This window comes from Protopterus annectens, chromosome 2.part2 (assembly GCF_019279795.1).
Source record: "Protopterus annectens isolate FY-2018-M chromosome 2.part2, PAN1.0, whole genome shotgun sequence".
NCBI classification, from domain to species: Eukaryota; Metazoa; Chordata; order Ceratodontiformes; family Protopteridae; genus Protopterus; species Protopterus annectens.
Genome location: NC_056730.1, coordinates 520460734 through 520487549, shown reverse-complemented (window position 1 = coordinate 520487549; position 26816 = coordinate 520460734). Strand labels below are relative to the sequence as shown.

General features: G+C 43.8%; 1 protein-coding gene across 1 annotated transcript in view; it reads right to left on the bottom strand.

The window, feature by feature from the left end:
• Window positions 1-26816, bottom strand: part of CHMP3 (charged multivesicular body protein 3) — a 547243-nt gene that overhangs the window by 247909 nt on the left and 272518 nt on the right. The gene's annotated exons all lie outside the window — the stretch shown is intronic.

The following is a 26816-nucleotide window of genomic DNA, read 5'->3' as shown; positions in this document are numbered from 1 at the left end:
GACAGCAACTGATGCAGCACCCAAGACTTTGTTAATCAGGCCGACTGAGGGCTACCTGCAAGCAGATAACCCAAATGCAATGACTGCAACAGTGAAACACGAAGAACATCTAATTTTGAAGACAGTGTTAGTCCTTACACAGTTCTTTTATCATGTTGTATGTATGCGGGACACATGTACATATATCACAGTTTACTTAAGACATAGGTTATGGAAATTATGATTTTTGTCATATTTTGGTAAATAACTTTGCCAAGGAATATGTAATTGTGCAGAGTGATACCTCATTTTGAAGACAGTGTTAGTCCTTACAACACGATAAAATAACTGTGTCTGTATGCAGTACACATACACAGATACCAAAGCTTGTTTAGGACTAAGGTTATGAAAATTATGACTTTTTTCATATTTTGATAAATAACTTTGCAAGGGAGCATATCAATGTGCCAGGTAATATCTCACTTTGAAGACTGTATTACCAGCTACAACATGGTAAAAGAAAGTACAGTTGTGTAACTACCATAAATGTAGATGTTAGAGTGTATTCACTGTTGCAGTTATTACACTTGGGTTATCCTGCTGGCAGGCTACCCGCAGTCGGCCTGAATTCCAAAGTCCTGGTCCGGCATCGGTTGCTGTCGCCTCTTCCCTGACGTCAGTGCGCCAGGGGTATACAAGATGCAGCTGACGCCATTTTCTTCAGTTTTTCTTGCCCCAGATGTCAGGTGCCCCCAAAAAGGGTAAGCTAAAAAACATTGCTTATAAAAAGCATGCAGTAAAATAAACATTACCTTCATCTACAAGCAAATACACGACATAGGTTGTATAGAATAGAGAAGTACAGATAAGTCCCAGCAAAGAAAGGGGGATGGCGGGTGGGTAACCTGGACTGCAACAGTGAATACACTCGAACATCTACATTTATGGTAGGTACACAACTGTACTATGTTCATCGTGTTTCACTGTTGCAGTCTTTACACTTGGGTTGAATCCCAAAGCTGAGGGTGGGCGGCTGGGTCTAAATAGAATTAGGAGTGGCTATGAGGCCCTGCAGAACTGCAGTGGCAAAGCCTGCTCTGGATATAGAGTAAAGAGGTAAGTGGTAGTGCTTAGTAAAAGTGTGCACTTAAGTCCAAGTTGCAGCCTCCAAAATATCCTTGGTTGGTACTCCTCTGAGGAAGGTTGCCGAGGTGGCTGCTGCCCTGGTAGAATGTGGTCTAATGCACTTAGGCACTGATTTGCCATGTTGTGAATAGCAGAAACAAATGCAGTGTCCTATCCATTTTGAAATAGCCTTTCCTTGTGGTCCTGCAGCATAAAGTTGCTCAGTCTTTCTGAAAGCTTTAGTTTTGTCCGAGTAGAAGCGTAGCTGTCTGTGTATGTCCAAAGAATGCAGAAGTCTCTCCCCTTTATTCTGTGGGTTTGGGTAAAAAGTAGGCAAATGAATGGTTTGGTTAAGAGCCACACTGGACACTACCTTAGGCATAAATGTTGGGTTTGTCCTTAAAGAAACCCTGTCCGGATAGAAGATAATAAAAGGTTCCACAACCATTAATGCCTGTAACTCTGGGACTCTTCTTGCAGAAGTTATTGCTAGGAGCAGAGCTGTTTTCCATGATAAGAATTTTATCTCAGCTGTATTGGCTGGCTCAAAAGGAGGCAGTGTGAGTTTTTCCAAGACAAAACTGAGGTCCCATGCAGGTATTGGTGCTCTCCTTGGAAGTCTTATGTTTTTGGCCCCCCTGAGGTACTGCCTAAGCAATGGATGTGAAAAAATAGGTGGGTCCGTACTGTAATGAGCTGAAATGGCAGAGGCATGGATCTTAATTGATGAGAAAGATAAGCCTTTGTCCAACATCTCAGTTAGATGTGTAAAATCTGAGGAATATTTGGAACGAGCGTGTCAATTCCTTGTGCCTGGTTCCAAGCACAGAATCTCTACAATTTTTTCTGCATAAGATTTTCTGGTGCTGGGCCTCCCGGCCTCCAAAATAACATCCATAACCGCTTTAGAGATAGGTGTATTCTGAATGGTTACACTATCCGCCATGCAGCTAGATTTAGGGTTCTGAGTTGGCTGTGCATGATCCGATTGTTTTGTTGGGTCAGTAAATGAGGAATTTGAGGCAATGTCCAGGCAGGGCCTTGAGACAAGCTCCTTAGGATTGGGTACCAGTGTTGGCATGGCCAATCCAGGGCAATCAGTATCATTTGTGGCTTCTCTTGTCTGACCTTTAGGAGTACCTTAGGGAGGAGAGGCAGTAGAGGAAAGGCATATACTGTAAGGTTGTTCCAGCTGAATGACAAAGCATCCATTTTCCATGCTTGTTTGTGATAAGTCCTTGTGTAGAATTTCTGAGGTTGGCAGTTGTGAGGGGAGGCAAAAAGATCTATGTCTGGGCATCCCCATTTCCTTGTTATCACGTTGAAGATTTGTGGATCTAGTTTCCACTCGTGAGGATCCATGAGGTTTCTGCTTAGTCTGCCAGAGCATTTGTTTTTCCTGGCAGGAATTGTGCTTGCAGGTGTACTTGGTAAGTCAATGCTGTCTTCCACAAAATCATGGCTTGTCTGCAGAGGGGGTAGGAATGTGTGCCCCCCCTGCTTGTTTATGTACCACATGACTGTGGTGTTGTCCGTCTTTATCAGCAGCTGTCCTGGATGAAGTAGGTCCATGAAGGCTGTCAGGGCATTTTGTACAGCTAGCATCTCTTTTTGATTGATGTGAAGATGCCTTTGGCTTGCGAGCCATGTGCCCTGAATACATTTTCCTGCCATGTGGGCCTCCCAGGCATAACCTGATGCATCTGTTATTAGTGTTTGCCTGGCTGTGGGTAAAGTGAATGGCTGTCCTTTGTTGTGGTGTCAGGCCTGTGCCCACCATCGAAACTCCTGTTGCAGGCAGGGAATGAGTAAAATTAATGATTCCAGGCTGTGGCAATGTTGAGTCCAAACACTTTTTAGATACCATTGTAGTTTCCTCATATGCAGTCTTGCATATGGAATTAACAGAATGCAGGATGCCATGTAGGCCACAGCTTGCAGAATTTTTCTTGCAGATAACTGGGTCCTTGTTGCCATGCTGTTGAAGTAAGAAGTCAGTTGCCTTTGTTTGTCTGGCGTGAGATAAGCCATCTGGGCAGTTGTATTTAAGCTTGCACCCAGGAATATTATCTCTTGAGAGGGTACTAGTTTTTATTTATTTTCATTTACTGTGTACCTTAGGCAAATTAGTAATCTTTTTACAAACGCCATATGCTTTAGTAGAATGTCTTTGGTCTCTGCTTGAATAAGGCAGTCGTCCAAGTAGGGATATATTTGAATTGCTTTTTCTCTGCAAAATGCAATTACTGGTGCCAGGCATTTTGTGAAGACCCTGGGCGCAGTAGATAAGCCAAAGGGCAGTGCAGAGAATTGGTAGTGCATTGATCCAGCTATGAATCTGAGGTATCTTCTGCAAGATTGTCTGATTGGGACATGCAGGTATGCCTCTGAGGTCCAAAGTTACAAGCCAAGCCTTCTTGCCCAGCATGGGCAGAAGCTGCTGCAGTCTCAACATTTTGAATTTTGGAACGTCCAGAAAAGAATTTAGAATAGACAGGTCCAGAATTGGTCTCCATGCTTTGTCCTTTCTTGGTACTAAGAAAAGTCTTAAGTAAAATCCTTGTCCCTGCCCTTGTTGTGGCACTGGCTGAATAGCCCTCATGTCCATGAGAGATGTAAAGTACAGTTTTGTACCTACCATAAATGTAGATGTCCGATAGGCATGCATCTGCAGTCCTTACAAATGGGTTGTCCTGTCGTCAGGCAGCCCTTCGGTCGGCCGGATTCCAAAGTCTGGGTCTGGCCTCGGCTGGTGTCGCACTTCACCCGATGTCATAGCTGCAGTTATTCGGGTATAAAGGCATCAGCCTACGCCATTTTCCTCAGTGTTTCTTGCCCCAGATGCCAGGTGCCCTCTAGGAAGGCTAAATTTGGATAAATGCAAATGGTTCCAAATAGTAGAGAGCAAACAAAAATAAGCATGTATGTACATATATACAAACAAATACACCATAATAGATCCCCCAGCTAGCTACAAGATGGGCAAATACCCTAGGAGTACCACAGAGGGGAAGGAGGGTGGGTAATCCTGACTGCAGATGCATGCCTATCGGACATCTACATTTATGGTAGGTACAAAACTGTACTATGTCCTTCAAGGATGCATCTGCAGTCCTTACAAATGGGTAGAATACCACAGCCAAACTGGGGGAGGAGGAGAAATAAAATTATGGTGTAGTTAAGATCCCTTGCAAAACAGCAGTGGCAAAACCTGCTCGGGATCTGGAGTATAAAGGTAAATTATAATGCTTGGCAAATGTATGCACGGAGCTCCAAGTAGCAGCCTCTAAAATGTCCTTGTACTCCTCGTAAGAAAGCTGTGGTAGTGGCTGTAGCCCTTGTAGAGTGAGGCCTGATGTTTTCTGGAGTTTTCTTCCCATGGAAGGAGTAACAAAATCTAATGCAATTTCCTATCCACTTAGAGATTTGTCTGTTTTGAAATTGCTTTTCCTTCCATTCCTGTTGCATATGCTACCAGTAGCTGGTCAGTTTTTCTGTTGCTCTTGGTCCTGTCCAGGTAGTAACGTAATTGTCTATGTACATCCAAGGTATGCAACAGTCTTTCTCCCCTGTTCTGTGGGTTGGGGAAGAATGTAGGTAGGTGGATAGCTTGATTTAAAGATACCCTGGAGACCACCTTTGGCATAAAAGTAGGATTAGTTCTCATGAACACTCTATCTTGATGGAAGATCAGGAAGGGCTGTACTGCCATTAATGCCTGTAGCTCAGATACCCTTCTTGCTGAAGTGATTGCAAGCAAGAAAGCAGTTTTCCATGATAAGTATTGTAATTCTGCTGTTGCTGCTGGTTCGAAAGGAGGTAGTGTCAATTTTTCTAGCACAAAGTTCAAGTCCCATGCTGGCAATGGTGGCTTCCTAGGTGGTTTTACATTTTTAATTCCTCTCAGAAACTGCCTGAGCAGAGGATGTGAGAAGACTGGAGGATCCAAGTTGTATTCTGCTGAAATGGCTGATGCATGAATCTTAATGGAAGAATAGGACAGGCCGTTGTGGAAGAGCTCTGCCAAGTATTCCAGGATGTTAGCTATGTTTACCAGTGACACATTCTCTCCTTTTGCTGTACTCCAAATGAGATCTCTTTTCCATTTTGCTGAATAATTTTTTCTTGTTGAGGGTCTGCGAGCCTCCAAGATAATGTCTTTAACCCTTTGAGATAAATCTGGGTTATTTGGTCTTATGCAATGTTCCAGGCAGCCAGCTGCAGTGTTTTCAGGTTTGGATGCAGGGTTTTGAAGTTGTTCTGTGTTAACAGCAAGGGAACTAGGGGCAGAGGCCATATTTGTTCCCGAGACATACTCCTCAGTAATGGGTACCAATGTTGCCTTGGCCAGTCTGGAGCTATCAGGATGATCCTTGGACGGTCTTCTTTGATCTTCAATAGCACCTTGTGCATCAAAGGAAGAGGTGGGAATGCATATGCTGTCAGGTTTTTCCAACTGAAAGATAGGGAGTCCACTTTCCAAGCAAGTGGGTGGTACGTCCTTGTGCAGAATTTTTTCAGTTGGTGATTGTGTGGGGATGCAAATAAGTCTATTTCTGGTAGTCCCCATTTGCCTGTAATGGTTTTGAAGATGTCCGGATGCAGCATCCATTCATGGGCATCCGTGGCAGTTCTGCTTAGGATGTCTGCTAGTATATTTTCTTTTCCTGGCACAAAAATTGCTTGTAACTGAATGTTGAAGCTCAGTACCACATTCCAGAGGTCCACTGCCATCCGGCATAGAGGGTATGAATGTGTGCCTCCCTGTTTGTTGATGTACCACATAACTGTGGTGTTGTCCGTCCTTATCAGCAGTTGACCCTGTCGAAGAAATGGTCTGAATGCCTGAATTTCCAGTTTTACTGCCAGCATTTCCTTTTGATTTATGTGTAGGTGCAGCTGGTCTTGAGTCCATAAGCCTTGTATGCACTTGTCCAGCATGTGTGCCCCCCAACCGAGGTCTGAAGCGTCTGTTGTGATGGTCTGGCTTGGTTGAGTGCTGTGGAAGGGCAGTCCCTGGTTTGTTTGACAGGCCTGAACCCACCATTGGAATTCTTGCTTCAGGCATGGAATTATTGGAATTTGGGTTTCTAGGCTGTGCTTGTGCTGAGACCATAAATTCCTTAGGTACCACTGTAACTTTCTCATATGTAGTCTGGCATGTGGAATCAATATTATGCAGGATGCCATGTAACCGAGAGCTTGCAGGACTTTTCTTGCTGTTAGCTGGTTCTGCTTTGTTAATGCCATGAAGTAGAAAGGAGTTGCTCCTGTTTTCTACTGTCAGGAATGCCATTTGTTTTGATGTGTCCAGATCTGCACCCAAGAAGGTTATCCTTTGGGATGGTATCAGCCTCGACTTTTTTATACTGACTGTGTATCCCAGGGCTTGTAGTAGATGAATGACCCTTTGCAAATCTTTTGTTAATTTGTTTTTGTTGTCCGCTTGTAACAGGCAGTCGTCCAGGTAAGGGTAAATTTGAATTCCCTGAAGCCTGCAATGAGCAATTACTGATGCCAGGCATTTCGTGAATACTCTGGGCGCAGTAGATAAGCCAAAGGGCAATGCTGAGAATTGATAATGCTCTGATCCTGCAAGAAATCTGAGGTATCTTCTGCAATTTGGTCATATGGGGACGTGCAGGTATGCCTCCTTGAGATCTAGAGTTACCAGCCAAGACTCCTTGCCCAGCATGGGAAGAAGCTGCTGTAGGGTCAGCATTTTGAATTTTGGAATGTGTTTAAAGCGGACAGGTCGAGAATAGGCCTCCATTGGTTTTCTTTTCTTGGTACCAGGAAGAGTCTGGAATAAAATCCTTGCCCTTGTTCCATAGATGGTACCCTTTCTACAGCTCTTATCCTTAGTGAGTTATTTGTTCTAGAGCTTCTGTCTTCTGATTTGGAGGTAGGTTTGGCATTCCTCTCTTCCTTGGTAGAGTATGGAAGTGAAACCTGTAACCTTGGTCTATTGTCTGTAAAATCCATTTGTTTCCTGTGATGTAATGCCAGTTTACTGAAAATAAGGCTAGCTTCCCGCCTAAGGGTGCCTCTAGTTGTTCCCTGGTAGGCGGTGCCAGAGCCAAGTCACTGTGATTGTCCTGTGGAAGTGGTGGTGGCTGGATCTGTGGCTGTACCTCGCTGGTTGTTAGCCTGCCACTGACATCCCCTGTAGGCACCTCTGGATTGACCCCTGCCTCTTGAGCGTCTATTCCTGCCTCTCGGAGCTCTGGAGGTGTCTGGAAAGGACCAATTCTTGGAAGGCCAGTTCCTGCTGAACTTTGGAGGCTGGACCTGCAAGAAATCCTTGACTGTCTGGACAGATTTTGCTTTCTCTTCCACCTTCTTCAGCACCTGCTGTGCAGAGGAGCCAAACAAATTGAGCTTATCCATGGGAGCATCTAGGAGCTTTGATTTAACATGGTCTGGTAAGGACTGTTCTTTTAACCATGCATGTCTTCTGATCACTGTGCCAGACATGGCTGATCTAAAGGAAGCCTCCAGTGCATCATAGCCGCATTTTAAGGAATGATTACTGACCTGCTGAATGTTATGTACCATTTCCTGTACAGATTTTTGTCTAATGGTTCATCCGAGGACAGTTTTTAGTTAACTGGTCTAACATAAATTCCTGATACTGAATCATGTGGAATTGACAGTTCAAGGCCCTAGCTGAAAGAGTAGCAGAAGTGTAAACTTTTTTACCCCACCTCTCTAAGGCCCTAGATTCCGTTTCAGAGGGGAGGGGGTTTTTGGTAGAGGTAGCTGCTACAGCCTTGGGTCCCTGGGAGATAGTTTCGATCTGCAAAAGGAGCCTTATACAAATGATAATGTGTGTCCGAACCCTGTAGTACCTATCGGGCTTAGCAGGGGCCGGAGGAAGAGAATCAGGAGCAGTACAAGCATCATTAAAAGCATCATCCACAACAGTAAGTACTGGAGGGATGGCTAAAGGCCTATGCTGTGGCAAATGCAAAAGGTTCTAAGCCTTTTCCTAGAGTCTGAAAAATCCTGGCCCTGCCATTGAAATTGTTCCCTCATAGCATGCAAGGTTTCCCCAAAGAAAATTCCTCAGGCGGAGAGGCAGAAGGAATGGACTCTTCTGCATCAGAGTCCTCATAAGGAGAAAAAGGGGCCTCTGGAGGGTCTGAATTATCTGATTCATCAGAGGAGCCATCTGAAGAAACTGGCTCAGGGGCTCTACTCTAGTCCTCTTCTCTGGAGGTGGGTGAGAGGCCCTGTCTGGATGTGGTTGGGATCCCGGATCAAAGAAATGAGATCCTCTGCTAGACTAAGCATTTGTGAACTAGAACTGGGCCTGTGAGAGGGTCTTAGCAGGCACAGTTTTGGTAGTTTTTGCTGCTTTAGCCCTGGCAAAGGCCTTAATCGACATGGATGCAGGAGGCCTAGCAGCTCCACGTGCAGGGGTAGAAATATCCAAAGGGATAGTATCTGATAAATCCTGTGAACCTGCAGGAGCAGGTGGGATTTCAGTAGCAGATTCAGCCAAGCTGGATGAGGCCTCAGTAAGTGGCAAGCTTTCGGCCGAAGGAAGAACCGTGGACTCGGTTTCAGCCGAAACCGAGACACTCGCGGTTGGCTTAACCGCGGTTTCAGCCGAAACCGTGGACCACGAGTGTCGGTCCTTTTCCTTGCGTTTTTTAGAAATTTGCGTAGTCGGAGTATCCGATGGCATAATGTAAGCAAAAGCGGAGCCGAAAAACTCTTCAGCAAATTCAGATCGACGTCTAAGCGTTCGTCGGTTGAAAGAAGCACAGGCTAGACAAGCTGCTACGTCGTGGTCTGGGCCTAAGCAAGGTAAGCAGTAAGAGTGGAAATCTTTATGAGGTATTTGTTTCCCACAATTTAAACAGTTATTCACTTTTTCTGACATCGGCTGAGGCAAGAAAGAGTCCCCAACGGGTACTTAGCTTTTTAGAAGTCTTCGGTACTTGTAGTAGTAATCTCTGGTTCTGACCGACCGGCACTTGCGAACAGCTTCTGCTTCGGGCGCCACGCGGCAAGAAAGACTGAGGAAAATGGCGTTGGCTGATGCCTTTATACCCGAATAACTGCAGCTATGACGTCGGGTGAAGTGCGACACCAGCCGAGGCCAGACCCAGACTTTGGAATCCGGCCGACCGAAGGGCTGCCTGACGACAGGACAACCCATTTGTAAGGACTGCAGATGCATCCTTGAAGGACATCTTGTTTTTGTGCCTCTGCCCATTGATGATGTGGCAGGTCTGGCATACCTCTTGCCTTTGGAAGGGTGTGAAAGTGGAACCTGTAGCCCTGAGAGACTATATTTAAGACCCATTTATCCTGGGTGATCATGTGCCAATTTTGTGAAAAAAGTGCTAGCTTTCCCCCTAAGGGTGCTGTCAAAAGATAAATACTTGGCATTGGCAGAGGGAAGTCATTGGGATTGTTTCCTATACAGCTGTGATTTGTCTTCTCCGCTTTTGGAGGTAGAAGCACCCCATTGTTTGGGCCTGTATGAGCCCTGGGGCTGTTGTCTGCCTCTTTGTGGCCTGTCTGACACGGGAAAGGACCAATTCTTAGAAGGCCAGTTCCTGCTAAATCTGGGTGGCTGTACCTGTAAGAAATCCTTTACTGTCTGCATAGATTTAGCTTTATCCTTCATTTTCTTCAACACCTCTTCTGCCTTAACATCAAACAAAGTATCATGCTGTAATGGAGCATCCAATAATTTAGCTTTAACGTGATCAGGCAGAGTCTGTTCCTTTAACCAAGCATGCCTTCTAATGACAGAACCTGTAACAGCGGCCCTGCAAGAGGCCTCCAGTGAATCAAAACCACATTGCAAAGTATGCTTTCCCACTTGTTCATCTGCATGCAATAAATCCTGCATTTCCTTCTTCTCAGAACATTCAGAATGTCAACCTTTTCTGTTTTAGCAGAGACATTAAGTACTGCTGACATTTAAGCATATGAAACTGACAATTTAAAGCCTTTACAGCCAAGGTTGCAGAAGTGTAAACTTTTTTCCCCCATCTGTCCAGTGCCCTTGAATCTCTATCTGAGGGGACAGGGTTTTTTGCAGTAGAGGCCTTGACCCCTTTGGGGCCCTGAGATATGGTTTCTGGGTCAGCAGCAGGGTTTTTATATAGAAATTTATGAGAATCTGGAACCCTGTAGTATCTGTCTGGCTTAACAGGTGCAGGAGGTAAAGAGTTGGGAGACAGTCCAGACTCTGAAAATACATCATCTACAATGTCTAGAACAGGTAGAATAGCAAGAGGTCTGTGCTGAGGTAGTAAAAGAAAGTCTCTGAGCCTTTTCTTAGATTCTGAGTAATCTTGGCTCTCCCAGTGGAAATGCTCCCTCATGGTATGCAGGGTTTCCCCAAAGGAATATTCCTCAGGAGGAGAAGCTGAAGGAATAGATTCTTCAGCATCAGCATCCTCATAGGGAGGAATAGAGTATCCCTGTTCTGAAGAGGAGTCAGAGGAAATGGAAACCTGATCAGAGGAATCATATTCAGTGTGATGCCTAGGCCTCTCAGGAGGGGGATGGGAACCCCTGATCAAAGTAATTAGGTCTTCAGCCATTTTGAGCATCTGTTTCTTTGGCATGGAAATCTGTCTTGGAGAATGCTGTACTTGTTTCCTTGTCTTTAAAGCTGTTTTAGTCTTTGTCTTGGATGCTGAAGTTGGCTTGATATAAAGCTGTGTAGGTCTGAAAACACCCTCAGAAGCCGATGCCTGCTCAGCAGCTCCAGACCTATCTGAGGGATTAGTTTCCGAAGGCCCAATACCTTGAGTATCCAGAGGCCTAGTTGTCTCCACGTGGGAGTCAGAGGCGGCCTGTGGCTCTGAGGTAGCGGGTGTCAGGGGCTGCGAAAGCGCCTCACTGAGAACCGGCGAACTGGCGACTGGCCTAGAAAAGGCTTCGTCATCGGTTTTGGACCTCGGATGCCTGTCCTTTTCTTTTTCCTTGCGCTTTTTATGAACTCCAGTCGTCAGCTGCTCTGACGGCATTATATAGTTAAACCTTCGGCCAAAGTAATGAAAAGCAAAATCGTACTGACGCTTAATAGGGCATTGGTTAAATCTAGCACAAAACCGACAACTACCAACGTCGTGGTTAGGACCTAGGCAAGGAATACAGTAAGTATGAAAATCCTTATGAGGTATTTGCTTCCCACAAGAAATACAGTTAACTTTTTCTGACATCGGTCTGGAGCAAGAAAAAAGTTTCCCCAATGGGGTACTTAGCTTTATTGAAGACTTCAGATCTGAAATTCAATTTCGAAAATCTCAGGAGTCGGCCGACCGGCACTTGCGAACTGCTTTTGCTTCAGGCACTGCGCGGCAAGAAAGACTGAAGAAAATTGTGTCAGCTGTATCTTACATACCCCTAGCACACTGATGTCAGGGAAGAGGCGACAGCAACCGACGCCGGACCAGGACTTTGAAATTCAGGCCAACTGCGAGTAGTCTGCCAACAGGATAACCCAAGTGTAATGACTGCAACAGTGAAACACGATGAACATCTGTGTCTGTATGCTGTGCACCTGTACAAATATCAAAGTTTGTTTAGGACTTACTTTATGGAAATTATGATTTTTTTTTTTACATATTTTGGTAAATAACTTTGCAAAGGACCACGTCAATGTCCCAAGCAGTACCTGATTTTGAAGACAGTATTACTCTTTACAACATGGTAAAAGAACTGTATCTGTATGATGTATACATGCACAGATGTCACAGTTTGTTTAGTCTTGAACGATTATGAAAATTACACATTTGCAATATTTCTCATTATTATGCCTGTATCTTTGCAAGGGAGCATGGTGTTGAAACAAATGATCATTTTGAAGCTGACATTGAGCCACACAACTTGTATACTGATATGTAGTCTCTGTCTGTTACAGGTGATGAGATATTATGCTTTGTTTATTTATCAATTATGAGAAATATGATAATATTTCTATGAATATCTCTATAATGGAGCATCACACAGTAATGGTTAAAATATCTTTTTAAAGCTAACATTCATACAAACAAATTAATTACAAGTTGTATGGGTCTACATGGTACCTTCACCAAGATATTGTGATTTGTTGTACCAAAAAGGTAAAAAAATATGCACAATAATAGCATTCCTTGGCAAATATTTAATAATGACTTAGATATGCACTATCAACATTTACACTTGGAAAGGTCAGCATCTGATGAACAACTTTCGCATTTGCATTTCTTGTCTAGCTATTAAGAGTTATGACATTTGTTTTCTCTATGGTATTACAAATGGAGTACCTGAAAATGAGCTCAGGCTGCACTGTTGTTCCTATGGTGGAAGTAAGCAGGCAGCATTTTCTGAGCTGCTCCAGAGTGAATGAGTTAAATAGTACGCGCTTTTGTACACTCTGTACTTCATCAGACCATGCAAAAACTAAAAAACAAATCATTTAAATAATACAGTCAATAGATCTTCAATTAAAACAACAGCTTCAATGAATCAAGTTATGAGTCTTCAATACAAGCTTTAAAGGTACACAGCCATTTAAGCCTGGTGCTCTATGTGCCAGTAGCCTGATAATCCATTTGGTCTCAGCCAATTCCAATTTGTTATTTAAATATCCCCCTCATTTATCCAAATGAATCAACTGTAAGGCTAAAAAAAATAAAACTATACCCAGTATTATCATGCACATTTGTATACTGCATTAGCAGGATCTTTATTATGTATATACCCTACATGTTCTAAAATTCTTTCCTTAAAAGGACCTGTGGTCTTCCCTATGTAAAAACAGACACAATCTCTACTCCTTTCTCTTCCTTCTTCCTCATCTTTTGCTTGCTCTTCTTTTTTCCTCCTTTCCTCCCTTCTCTTATTATCCACCTTTCCTCCCTTCTCTTATTATCCAAAGCATCAGTTACTTCTCCAATAGCTTCCTATTTTAAAGCCATTTCATAAGCTTCCCTAACTGCAAAATCTCTTTCCTTTCTCTTAATCTTTTGCCCATATTTAAAATGATTAACATCTTTACCATTATCACTATTGATTGTACTTCACTAGATGTTCAATATGCAATGATTGTTTAATATTTGCGGTGATGTTCTGACCTGACTATTTATCCTGCATGTTGATTCTACTATTTGTTACTGCACTTCATGGGATAATATTACATAGTTTATTAATTGAACTATGCACGTTGGAGCTTTTCTCTCCAGGCCTCCGCTGAAAATGAGATTCATGCCCAGTCAGTCTTTCCCGGTAAACAAATGCCAAATAAATAAAACTGGCCTTGGAACGAATGGCTATCAGTATGAATTTGATCATAAGAGGAAAGTACAGTTGTGTACACTTACCATAAATGTAGCTGTTCGAGTGTATTCACTGTTGCAATCATCACACTTGGGTTATCTGCCTGCAGGTAGCCCTCAGCTGGCCTGAATACCAGAGTCTTCGGATTTCTGTGTCAGATGCTGTCTCTTCTTCCATGACGTTAGGTCATCAGGGGTATAAAACATGCAGCCGACGCCATTGCATCAGTTTTGCTTGCCCCAGATGTCAGGTGCCCCCACAACAGGAAGCAATTATATGGTATGGTACACCCCTATCAAAAAGCAAATACACCAGAAAAAATAAATATACCAAATAAGAGGGAAAGGTAGAGCCAAGAGAAGTCAGGGGGCTGGAGGGAGGGTAACCAGGACTGCAACAGTGAATACACTCGAACATCTACATTTATGGTAAGTGTACACAACTGTACTATGTTCTTCGTGTTTCACTGTTGTAGTCATCACATTTGGGTTGACTCCCAAAGCTATGGAAGGGAGGAGTAAGTTAAAGAGCATTAAGGCCAGCTATTAAGCCCTGCAAGACTGCAGTGCTTTCCACAGGTAAGACAATTGTTAACTTTTACTGACATCGGTTAGAGCAAGAAAAAGGATCCCCCAAAGGGGTACTTATCTTTTTTGAAGACTTCGGGTCAAACTCGGAAACAAAAATTTCAGGAGACAGCCAACTGGCACTTGCAAACTGCTTCTGCTTTGGGCACCGCACGGCAAGAATGACTGATGTAATGGCGTCGGCTGCAAGTTTTATACCCCTGACGACCTGATGTCATGGAAGAAGAGACAGCATCCGACACAGAAATTCAAAGACTCTGGCATTCAGGCCAGCTGAGGGCTACCTGCAGGCAGATAACCCTAATGTGATGACTGCAAGAGTGAAACACGAAGAACATCATGAGGGTTAGCATAAAGTAATCCTGGAGGTCAATGATGGGGCAGAGTGTCCCTGGAGTTCTTCCCCTGATGAGAAAGAATGGCAAAGTAACTGCTGCACTTGGTGTTCTATGGTGTTGCAAACAGACTGCAGCAGGGTTTGCCCCAGTGACTGAAAATTTGTTCTGTAATTGCTGGATTCAGGCATGACTACTCATGAGGCAAAGGAGATTCCTGCTAAGCCTGTCTGCTATATCTTTGCACCTTCTGCAAATATGTGTTTTAGTCAGTAACTGGTGAGACACCATTGCCCACTGTCACTCTCTCTTGGCCTCATGACAAAGTGGATTAGATATGACTCCCTTTTGCATGTTTATTTAACTTCATATTGTCTGTCTGTATGTTTGTCACTCCAAGAGGAAGGCAGTCCTGTGGTTCCTGCAACACAGAGAACTGTCCTCTTCTCTAGGACATTTAAGTGAAGACGAGCTTCAGAGTCATCCCAAAACCCTTGGACCATTCTTTCCTCATAATGCCTTCCCACCTAAGACGGGATGCACCAGTGGTTACCATCGCTACTGGGGAGGGAATCTGAAAAGGCCTGCTTGCAAAAATCAGAGGCGATACAAGCCACAAGTTAAATAAGTTGTGCAATATTGGGTTAGCTTGATGGGCTGAGACCACTGAGAATGGAATAACCATTGTAGGATTCTCACATGATAACATATTATCTGCACCATCAGAATTAGCAATGCCATGAGACATAAATCTCTCCAAATTAACTGCATTAATGGTCGGTAGGACTCCAGGAGTTTTTGCACCATGTTCCTCAAAGAAGCAATTCTGTCCTGTGGAAGAGAAATTAAGAGTTATAGTTGTGTCCAAGTCGCAGCCTAGGAAGATTGTGGGAATCAGGTTGGATTTTTCCATATTCACAGAAATACCTCGGGAAGCATAATAGAGTAGTCTCAGGAAAATAGCCAGGAGCTAGTCATCTAGATACAGGAAGACTCTAATTCCCTGAAGACGCAGATGAGCTGCTACTACTACCATGCATTTGGTGAACACCCTTGTGCTGAGGTAAGACTGAAAAGTAGGACTCAGAAATGGTAATGACTGGCTCCTAAATGAAAGCACAGGAATCTCCTGCACCGCTTCTCTATTTTTACCGAAATGTAAGCATCCTGGAGATCTATAGGGCACATCCATTCATTCTTCTGGAGACATGGATGAATTAACTTTACCCAGACCATACTAAAGTGGGCCTTTTCTACATCATTGTTTAGAAAGCTTAGGTCCAAAATGGAGTTCCTTTGTTTTCTTGGAAACCAAAAAAAAGAAGCTTGAAAAACATTCTGACCCAATTTGATCTAGTGGGATCTCCTGGATGGCTCTTTTTTGTACAAGAGAACAAAATTCTTGAGTAGCAGCCTTTGCCTGACTAGGTGGGGCAATTCATAATGGAAAAAAAAGGGGGATAGGAGATTTTCCAAAAATGGAATTCGATAAAGTACAGTTTTGTACCTACCATAAATGTAGATGTTCGAGGATCCACATTGCTGCAGTCCTAACTATTGGGTAGTCCGCTGTCCCAGTCGGCCCGAATACCAAAGTATATGGCTGACGTCGGTCAGGGCGCATTAGACTGACGTCAGTACGTCAGGGTACTAATGCGCATGACCGACGTCATATCCTCAGTCTTTTCTTGCCCCAGATGTCAGAAGACCCTGAAAAGATAAGGCCCAAAACCCAAAAACACCAAACATACCTGCACCAAAAATATGTACAATATATACAAACTCAGCAAAACATAACCTCACCTACACAACCACCCCTAACACAGAGGGGAAGGAGGGAGGGTAATTGGACTGCAGCAATGTGGATCCTCGAACATCTACATTTATGGTAGGTACAAAACTGTACTATGTTCTTCATTCCACATTGCTGCAGTCCTAACTATTGGGTAGAATCCCAAAGCAGAGGTAAGGGAGGCTGGCAAATCATAAAGAAGCAGGAGCTGATAACATGCCTTGCAAAATGGCTGTTGCAAAACCAGCCCTAGACTTAGAGTAGAGAGGAAGGTGGTAATGCTTAGAGAAAGTGTGCACTGAACTCCAAGTAGCTGCCTCCAAAATGTCCTTAGTTGCCACCCCTTAGAAAAGCTGTTGAAGTGGCAGTAGCCCTAGTGGAATGAGGCCTAATCCCAGTTGGAATCTCCTTGCCATGATGGGAATAACAAAAGGCAATGCAAAACCCAATCCACCGAGAAATAGTTTGTTTTGACACAGGCTTGCCCTGAGAACTCAAAGCAAAAGAAACAAACAACTGCTGAGACTGCCTAAAAGCCTTAGTCCTGCTCAAGTAATAACGCAATTGCCTGTGTACATCTAAAGTGTGCAAAATCTTTTCCCCTTTGTTTTGGGGATCTGCATAAAAGTAGGCAAATGAATAGTTTGGTTTAAAGCCACACTAGAAACCACTTTAGGCATAAAAGAAGGATTTATGCGTAATGATACCCTATCCTTATGAAAAATCAAAAGGCTCAACCGCCATAAGGGCCTGTAACTCAGAAACCCTTCTTGCAGAAGTAATGGCCAACAAAAAAGCAGTCTTCCATGACAAGTATTTCAGTTCAGCAGTAGCTGCAGGCTCAAAAGGTTGTAGAGTAAGTTTCTCCAACACAAAATTGAGATCTCAAGCAGGAGTAGGAGCTCTCATTGGAGGTCTTATATTCTTTGCCCCTCTAAGAAATTGCTTGAACAAAGGATGTGAAAACAATGGTGGGTCACAATCATAGTGAGCTGAAATTGCTGCAGCATGAATCTTAATGGAAGAGAAAGACAAACCTTTGTCCAATAACTCAGTAAGATATTGAAGAGCCACACTCAAATTAGGCTCAGAAATCTCCAAATTCTTTGCTGCACTCCAAAATAAAAATCTCTTCCATTTTTCTGAGTACACTTTCCTTGTACTGGGTCTCCTGGCTTCCATAATCACATTTAAAACTTGTTGAGGAAGTTGAGACCTACTATCTTTCAAAACAGAATATGCCAGGCTGTTAGATGAAGAGAGTGAAGCTTGACATTGAGCAGGTGACCTTCTTTCTGAGACAACAGGTGTGGAATCAAGGGTAAAGGCCATGGAGGCTTCTTTACCAGACTCCTCAGTAATGGGTACCAGTGCTGCCGAGGCCAATCTGGAGCTATTAAAATCATCCTTGGCTTGTCTTGTCTGACCTTTAGAAGCACCTGTGGAAGAAGAGGCAGAGGTGGAAACGCATACACATGAAGATTTTTCCAACTGAAAGAAAGAGCATCCACTTTCCAAGCTGTGTGATGAAACCTCTTTGTGCAAAACTTTGGCAGCTGGTGGTTTAGTGGAGAAGCGAACAGATCTATGTCTGGAGTTCCCCAGGACACTGTCAACTTTTGAAATACATGAAGATCCAGTTTCCACTCGTGGGGATCCATGATTTGTCTGCTTAACACATCTGCTAAGGAGTTCTGTGCTCCCGGCAGAAACCTTGCCTGAAGAGTTAGTTGCAAGCTGAGCGCAGTCTCCCATAAAATCATTGCTTGCCTGCACAATGGGTAAGAATGTGTTCCCCCTTGTTTGTTGATGTACCACATGACAGTTGTGTTGTCTGTTAGAATCAACACCTGCCCTGGAAGAAGTAACTCCTTGAAAGCCATTAATGCAAACTGGACTGCTAACATCTCCTTCATGTTGATATGTAGATGCTGTAGTCTGGCAGGCCACTTGTCTTGTATCCACTTTCCATTTAGATGAGCTCCCCAAGCAATGTCTGAGGCATCTGTCGTTAGAATCTGACTCGCCTCTGGCCGGTCACAGAGAGTCCCTTGTTTAGGTGACATTCCTGAGCCCACCACAAAAATTCCTTTTGAATGCAAGGTATTATTTGAATGACAGTGTCCAAATCCTGGCAGTGCTGTGTCCATACATTTTGAGATACCATTGTAGCTTCCTCATATGCAGTTTGGCATTGGGAAGCACCAGAATACAAGATGCCATGAACCCTAAGGCTTGAAGGACTGTCCTTGCAGTCAGCCCGGACTGAAGAGATAGCTGATGGAAGTAACTTGAAAGATTCTTTTGTTTGTCCGGGGTTAAAAATGCCATCTGGGCTGCTGTATTCAGTCTCACACCCAGAAAGCACATGTCTTGAGAGGGTACTAGACTGGACTTTATTTCGTTCACAGAATACCCTAGGCATCTTAGCACTGCTATGACATATTCCAAATGCTGTAGAAGATCTTCCTTTTCCTGAGCCAGAATCAGGCAATCGTCCAAGTAAGGATAGATTTGAATTCCTTTTAGCCTGAAGTAAGCTATCACTGGAGCCAGAACCTTTGTGAATACTCTGGGCAGTAGATAAGCCAAAGGGCAATGCAGAGAACTGATAATGAGAATTTCCAGCTCGAAAACGCAGATACTTCCTGCAACGTAGTCTTATAGGCACATGAAGGTAAGCTTCCTTGAGATCTAAAGTTACCATCCAGTGATCTTTGCCCAGCAGAGGTAAAAGCTGTTGTAACGTCAACATCTTGAACTTGGGAATGTCCAGATAAGTGTTGAGGATAGATAAATCCAAAATTGGTCTCCACGTGTTCCCCTTCTTTGGTACTAGGAACAGGCGAGAATAAAATCCTAGGCCCCTTTCTGATACAGGGACTGGCTGAATGGCCCCTATTTGAAGTAACAGAGAAATTTGCTTGTGAGCCTCTATCCTTTGTGGAGGAGGAACGTCTGGCATGCCTTTGAAAGGGGCAGTGTATGGAAATAAAACCTGTAACCATGGTGAATGATATCCAACACCCATCTGTCTTGAGTAAGTAAATCCCAATTTTCTTTGAAAAGAGACAGCCTTCCTCCTAAAGGAGCTGCCAGGCGAGTCTACTGGCAGCTGAAAAGGCAAGTCATTGAGTCTGTTTACGAAAGGACTGACCCCTGCCCTCACCAGAAGTCTGAGCAGGTGAACTCCTGTTCTAGGCCTAAAAGAACCTTGAGCTCTGCCTACCACGTCTAGACCTACCCCTAGACTGAGAATCATAAGCAGGATATGTCCAACCCTTAGTAGGCCAATTTCTACTAAACTTGGTGGCTGCACCTGCAAAAATCTTTAACAGTTTGCATAGACTTAGCTTTGTCCTCCATTTTCTTTAAAACTGCTTCGACAGGCGAACCAAACAACACATCAGACTGTAAAGGAGCATCCAAAATCCTTGTCTTAACATGCTCAGCTAAATTCTGATCCCTCAACCAGGCATGCCTGCGAAGAACAGAACTAGTGGCAGCCACCCTCGAGGAGGCCTGTACAGCATCAAAACCACATTGCAAAGAATGCTTACCCACTTGTTCAGACACATGAACTAAATCTAGCAATTCTTTACACTCAATACCTTCCGCCAAAGCATCCACCTTAGATTTCAATTGTGAAAGGAGATAATTTTGATATTTTAGCATGTGGAACTGACAATTCAACGCCCTCATGGCTAAAGTGGAAGAAGTATACACTTTCTTTCCCCATCTATCCAAAGCCCTTGCCTCTTTATCAGATGGAACAGGATTTTTAACAACAGAGGCCTTAACACCTTTAGGTCCCTGAGAAACAGTTTCCGGGTCTGCCCTAGGGCTCTTAAAAAGATACTTATGAGCTTCAGGCACCCTATAGTACCTATCAGGTTTAACAGGGGCAGGAGGCAAAGAATCACGGTTCAGGGAAGCCTCTGCAAAAACATCTTCCACCACATTCAACACAGGAGGAATAGCTAAAGGCCTATGCTGGGGTAAAAACAAGAATTCCCTAAGCCTTTTCCTGGAATCAGAATAATCTTGGCCTTCCCATTTAAAGTGCTCCCTCATGGAATGCAGAGTCTCTGAAAATGAGAAATCCTCAGGAGGAGAAGCTGTAGGAGTGGAAACATCCACATCAGAATCAGAATAAGGAGGATACTCCTGCAAGTCTTCCGCAGAAGACTCAGAGGCCTCTGAACACTGTTCTAAACTCTCAAACTCAGGCTCCACCCTAGGCCTCTTATCAGGAGGGGGCATAGAGCCTCTAATCATAGTAATTAAATCTTCTGCCATTTTAAGCATATGTTTCTTAGGCACAGAACCTGAAGTGCTAGGAGAAGCTCCCACTGAAGCTAAATTTGGCCTACCTCTCAAGGAAGTTTTGGAAACAGAAGGAGAGGCTCTAACTACCTTGGGAAGAGAGGGAAGAACAGTAACCTGAGAAGCCCCCTCAGCCTGGCCTACCTCCTGAGAAGGCACATCCTGTAACAGTAAAGTCTCTGCCTGAGACTCCAAAGAAACTCCTGGCAAAACCTCTGGCTCCACTGAGCCTTCCAAAGAACCGACGTCTGGGACTGCCGGTTCATCAACCTTAGGCTTTGCTGTTTTGTCCTTGCGCTTTTTGGACGAAGCGGGTGTCGGAGCATCCGACGGCATTTTATAATTACAACGCTTCCCAAACACTAACCTGGCACAGTCTAACCTTCTCTTAATAGTGCGTTTGTTAAATTTAGCACAAGAGCGGCAACCAACAACGTCGTGCTCAGGCCCTAAACAAGGTATACACAAAGTATGGTAATCCCTATGAGGTATCTGTTTCCCACAAGAAATACAGTTATTCACTTTTTCTGACATCCGGTAAAATACTGAGGCAAGAAAAAACGAAAATAATCCCCAACGGGGTACTTAGCCAACTTTGATTCGGTCTGAAACTCTGACTTCAGAAACTTTCAGAACGCCAACCTGCACTCGCAAAATTGCTTCTGCATCGGACCATGCGGCAAAAAAGACTGAGGATATGACGTCGGTCCTGCGCATTAGTACCCTGACGTACTGACGTCAGTCTAATGCGCCCTGACCGACGTCAGCCATATACTTTGGTATTCGGGCCGACTGGGACAGCGGACTACCCAATAGTTAGGACTGCAGCAATGTGGAATGAAGAACATCCTCTAAATATAATCCCTTTTATCCTTCTGCCTCGTGACTGTGAATCATGAGTGTGAGTAGACTGCCTCCAGAGAAGAGCAGTGGGGCATCCTTAGGTCCCTTCTAAGAATGCCTGTTGGAGAAAGGTCCTTGGAAACCCTGGTTCTGCAGACCACCTCATCCTCTTAGTCTGACTCCACTGAAGTGGCCAGCACTGCCACAGCCCTCTATCAAAACAGGAGTCATGCTGATACCTAGACTTATGAAACCAGAGTCAGCGAGACCCATTTTGGTTCCTGTTGAAAGTGCACTGTGCTGAGGGGTCTTGAACTTCACTCCTACTGCAGAGTGGGTCACTCATCAGGATTTGTCCTGGACCTGTTCAATATGTCTGCCACTACATTCCTTTCTGAGGGGATACAGACTACCTGAATAACCATCTTACTGGTGTATGGCAATTGTTCCATGCTATGACAGCTAGTGTGCAAAGGAGGTAAGACTTTGTCTCCCCCCTTGCTTGTTTATGTACCACATAGCTATTGTGTTATCCATAGAGACCCTGAGTGTTCCTGCAGACAATAAATAATGTAGGGACTGAAAAGCCAAGATCAAAGCCTTCATTTCCTTGTTACTGATGTACTTGGTCACCTCACCAGGACACCAAATTTGTTGGAACACGCCCCCGGGCTAGGTCTGAAGCATCTGTACGCAGTTCCTGAGTGGGGAAGAAAGCAGAAAAGGATTATCTGGTTTTAGAGATATCTAGTTGATCCACCAAATAAATCCCTTCTTTAGCCAAGCCAAGAGAGGAATTCAGAAGTCTAGAGGATGACAATGATGAAATCAAATTGCCTTCAGATATCACTAGAACTTCCTCATATGGACTCTGGCAAATAGAAAGTACAGTTATGCAAAATCTTACCATGATAACTGATGTCCTTCTCTTCTCTGCTGCACTGTTCTTCACCTTAGGGACTTTTTCTAAGGACAGCCCAACATCCAGCAAGTATACCAAAGCCTTTAGATCTTGTATGTGCCGTATGTCACAAGTATGCTCCCCGTTCAGGACATAGGGCATAAAGGTGATGTACGAATGCAGTTATCTAGAACTGAATTGCCCTAGAACAGGGGGTCTGCAATCTGTGGTTCTGGAGCCGTAAATGGCTCTTCCACCCCTCTGCGATGGCTCCTTGCAGCTTTGAAAAATAATGGCCACTCTATCGCACAACACATAGATACACAGACACGTGCACACAAACACGCATGCGCACACACACACACACACACACACACACACACACACACACGCACAGACACACTGAGAATAGAGCATTCCCCTGGCAGCAGCAGCATCTCCTGAAAAGTTTCCATACCTCTCAAAGTCTTACCACAAGAAATCTGGACTGAGCCACAAATAAAGGGGAACAAAGGAACAAAAATAGGGATGGACTTTAAATATTGCTCTATTACACTTAGAAACTTGCTAGAATAACAGGGTTTCTGTTAACATGCATTTTACACACACACACACACACACACACACACACACACACACACACACAAACACACACACAAAAACACACACAAAAACACACACACAGAAACACACACACACAGAAACACACACACCTCAACTGTGCAGATTTTCACAGAATGTCCTGACTTTTGCCTCATATTTTTGGTCTGTTTTTCATAAAATTGTGGTTTTCTGATAAATCATTGAAGGCTGAAGTCAGAAAAAACAGACATTTGAGTTTCAGACTTCATACCCTTCAGAAAATTCATGCTAATGCAAAAATCCGTTATTCTATCAACTTTCTAAGTTTGTAAGAGCAATATTTAAAAAGTGTTCCTATGTTTGGGCCTTTGTGCCCCATTATTTATGGCTTTTTCCAGATTTCTTGTTCCAAGAGGTCGAGAGATACAACACACACACACGTGCACACACACGCACGCACACACTGAAAGTGATTGAGCAATCCCAAGAAAGGAACAAAAATAGGGATGGATTTTAAATATTGCTCTTATAAACCTAGTTCTTTTATATTTAGTATAATAACTATATACAAAATGTTATACACTGTGTTATCTTCATTTTAGGGGTCAAATAGGTCAAAGGTTCCTAGAATTTATAAACTCAAATGCTATGGAACAACTTGTTACCACTCCCACAAGAGGGGAAAACATACTGGATCTGATCATCACCAACATGGGGACTCTATGCTCCAGACCAGAAGTGTATCCCTCACTGGTAAGATCAGACCATAAACTAATCTCACTGGATATTCACATCCCGACCCCACCCCCTGCCCAGAAAACCACAGTGAAAAACTTCTCTAAAGCAAATTTCACACTCCTCAAAACCGAGGTGGAATCCTTCAAAGCCCCCGGGCCTGTGGAAAATATGTCCCAGACCGCAGAATCCTTTATAAACGCATTCTATGAACACCTTCAGGAAGGCATGGATCATGCAATCCCAAATAAAACCAAGACCCAATCCTCCAAAGGCAGACGTCCTGTCTGGTGGACCCCAGCCATAAACAAACTATACAATAGAAGGAGGAAGCTACTAAATGATAGAGCAAAATCCCAAAAAGGGAAGGCATCACTGATCAGTATTAGCAAAAAAACTACGGGCACTCATACAATTGTCTAAGGCCAGCTTAGAGAGAAAAATTGCATAGGACACTACGGATAATCACAAGGCTTTCCTTAGTTATGTTAGGAACCTGGGTGGGAATTCCCAGATATGTTCAGAATTAGTCCAAAATGACAAAAAATACACTGAACCCACAGACATTGCCAACATCCTAGCTGACAAGTTCAGTGCAAACTTCTCCCCCCCTCCCCACCAAAAGGGCAAATATCTATCCCAGCAGAGTGCTGCCCCCCAGACATCTCAGATGCTCAGGTAAGAGCCATCCTCTCCAAAGCAAAAAAAACAGCATCAATGGGACCAGACGGTGTCCCAGGCTGCATCCTACATGAACTCCAAGAAGAGCTAAACCCAAACATAAAACTACTGTTCAATCTCAGCCTTACTACAGGATATGTGCCCAAAGAGTGGCGTACAGCAACAGTGGTCCCTCTCCATAAAGGTGATGCCTCAACGGATCCTGGAAACTATCGCCCCATAATCCTGACTAGCTTGGTCTGCAAAGCTATGGAAAGGATCATCATGGACCTCATAAATAAAGATATTGGGGACCTACAGACACTGGATCCTACCCAGTTCGGCTTTGTTAAGGGCAGATCCTGCCTCTTAAACCTGGTTGATTTATTTGAAACAGTCACCAAGGCCATTGACGAGGGGAAGGTGGTCCACACAGCCTACCCGGACCTCGCAAAAGCCTTCGATACAATACCCCACTCGGGCATTATAGATAAGCTCACCAGATTAAATATAAACCCCTATGTCACTAGATGGATTGCAAATTGGCTCAAGGACAGAACCCACATGGTTAGAATTGCTGGAGCCATGTCAGACTCCAAACCAGTTACAAGTGGTGTCCCACAAGGCTCAGTCCTGGGACATCTCTTGTTCGGTATATATTTCTCGGAGGTACAGGCCAACATGGAAGCACCGTCACTGACCAAGTTCGCAGATGACTGCAAACTGGGCGCCATAATCGACTCTCCAGCCGACACAAGCATCCCCCAAAAGGGCCTCATAGAAACAGTAAACTGGTGCCAGAGCCATGGCCTCAAGCTAAATGCCAAAAAGTGTACAGTCATCCCCTTTGGCAAAAACAAAGTGCCCACAAATTACCACATAGGTGGTAATCTATTAAGTACAGAAGAAGTAATTAGGGACCTGGGGACCCAAGTTGATAGCAATCTCTCATTTGACAACCACGTGGCCAAAGTGGTTAGAAAAACATTTTATATAGCCTATCTAATTATGAAGGGATTCACATCTAGATCAGGGGAGGTCATCGTGCTTCTTTACTCATCCCTCATCAGGCCCATAATTGAGTACAATGCCCCTTTTGGGATGTACCTTACCAGACACCTGCAGCAACTGGAAAGACCCCAAAAGTACCTCACCAAAAGGATCAAAGGGCTCAAACAGATGCCATATGCTGCCCGGTTAAAGAAACTCCAGCTCTACTCAGTGGCATACCGCCTGTTCAGAGGCGATCTGTGCCTGACGTATAAAGCCATGTCCAACCCGGAATTAATGGACATGCTGCACCTCAGAAAATCCAAATTCCATCGAGCTACAGCTCGAGACTTGAACCTCAGCACTGAAATAAATAGGACATGCTGGAGGGACAGATTCATAACCCAGAGGCTCCCTTCACTCTGGAATAAAATCCCAGTCCAGGTTAGGCAGAGTCCCTCATTGATTCTCTTCAAGAGGAATCTTGATGAGTGGATGGGAGATTGTAGTTTTACCCCGGGTATCACTTCTGTGTCACTGTTAGACAGAGGCACAGTATACTAACCTCGAAAAAGGGCATAGCACAATAAATTTAAAATGGGTGGCGAAAGCCAAACACATTCTGGCTAGGCTTATAAATGCCCTAGGGCAGATAGCCTAGTATGAACCTATGAACCTATAAAATAGGTTTTGTGGCTCCTGATGAAATTTATTTGGTGGGAGAGGTGCCAAAAATGGCTCTTTTGATTGTGAAGGTTGCAGAGCCCTGCCCTAGAAAAAAAACAGTCTCCATAGGGCAAAGGAGGCTATACACATCCAGAAGGAGAAAATGCAGATGGAAAAGGTAGAGCCTTACCTAGGATGGGAACCAAAAGAAAACCCAAAAGAAAAAGCAGGGGGTGGAGGGAGGGAGCGAATACTACAACACTGAAGAGAAAGGCATCTACTTTTATGGTAAGATTTCACATAACTGTACTATGTCCTTCTATCACTGTTGCAGTATTCTTCACCTTAGGGAGAGTACAAAAGCTCAAGAAAAGGATTGAGAGATGGAAGACTGGGAAGAGCCCTCAACAAACCCATTTATTTTTTTATTTATTTATCCACTTTGATTACCAGGAAAGTCTGACTGGGCAGAAGCCCATTTTCATTGCAGGCCCAGGAAGAAAAGCTCCAAATTACAAAACATTTTAAGAATAATAGTTTTACAATCTTCAAAAAATAAAACAAAAACATTTGCAGTTTACAATTATAACAAATTGGACATAATATAAAAAAAAGAAGTTATGTACTCACCATAACGTTTCATGTTTGTTGTCCTTGATCTCGCCTTCCTTCTTGCTGTTTGGGTTTGCTCCGACTCGGCCATATACTATAGCTCGAGAGCTTTTACTGGTTCAAGGCTAGCCCTTATCCCAGCATGCCTAGCGGTAGTGACCCAAATCTCATTTGTGATAACCCAGTACTAGACCATACAAACTGAAAAGAGACATACTCTATTCTACATAACAGATGACACCTGCATATAAAGGTGCAACCCCATCTGCAAGAGTAAGAAGGGGAGAGTAGGACTAACCAAAAGGTATGGTAAAAAGGAAACCCAACAAGTATAACCAATAAAAACAAGGGATTTCTCTCAATCCTCCAAAGAGGTTGGGACACAAGAA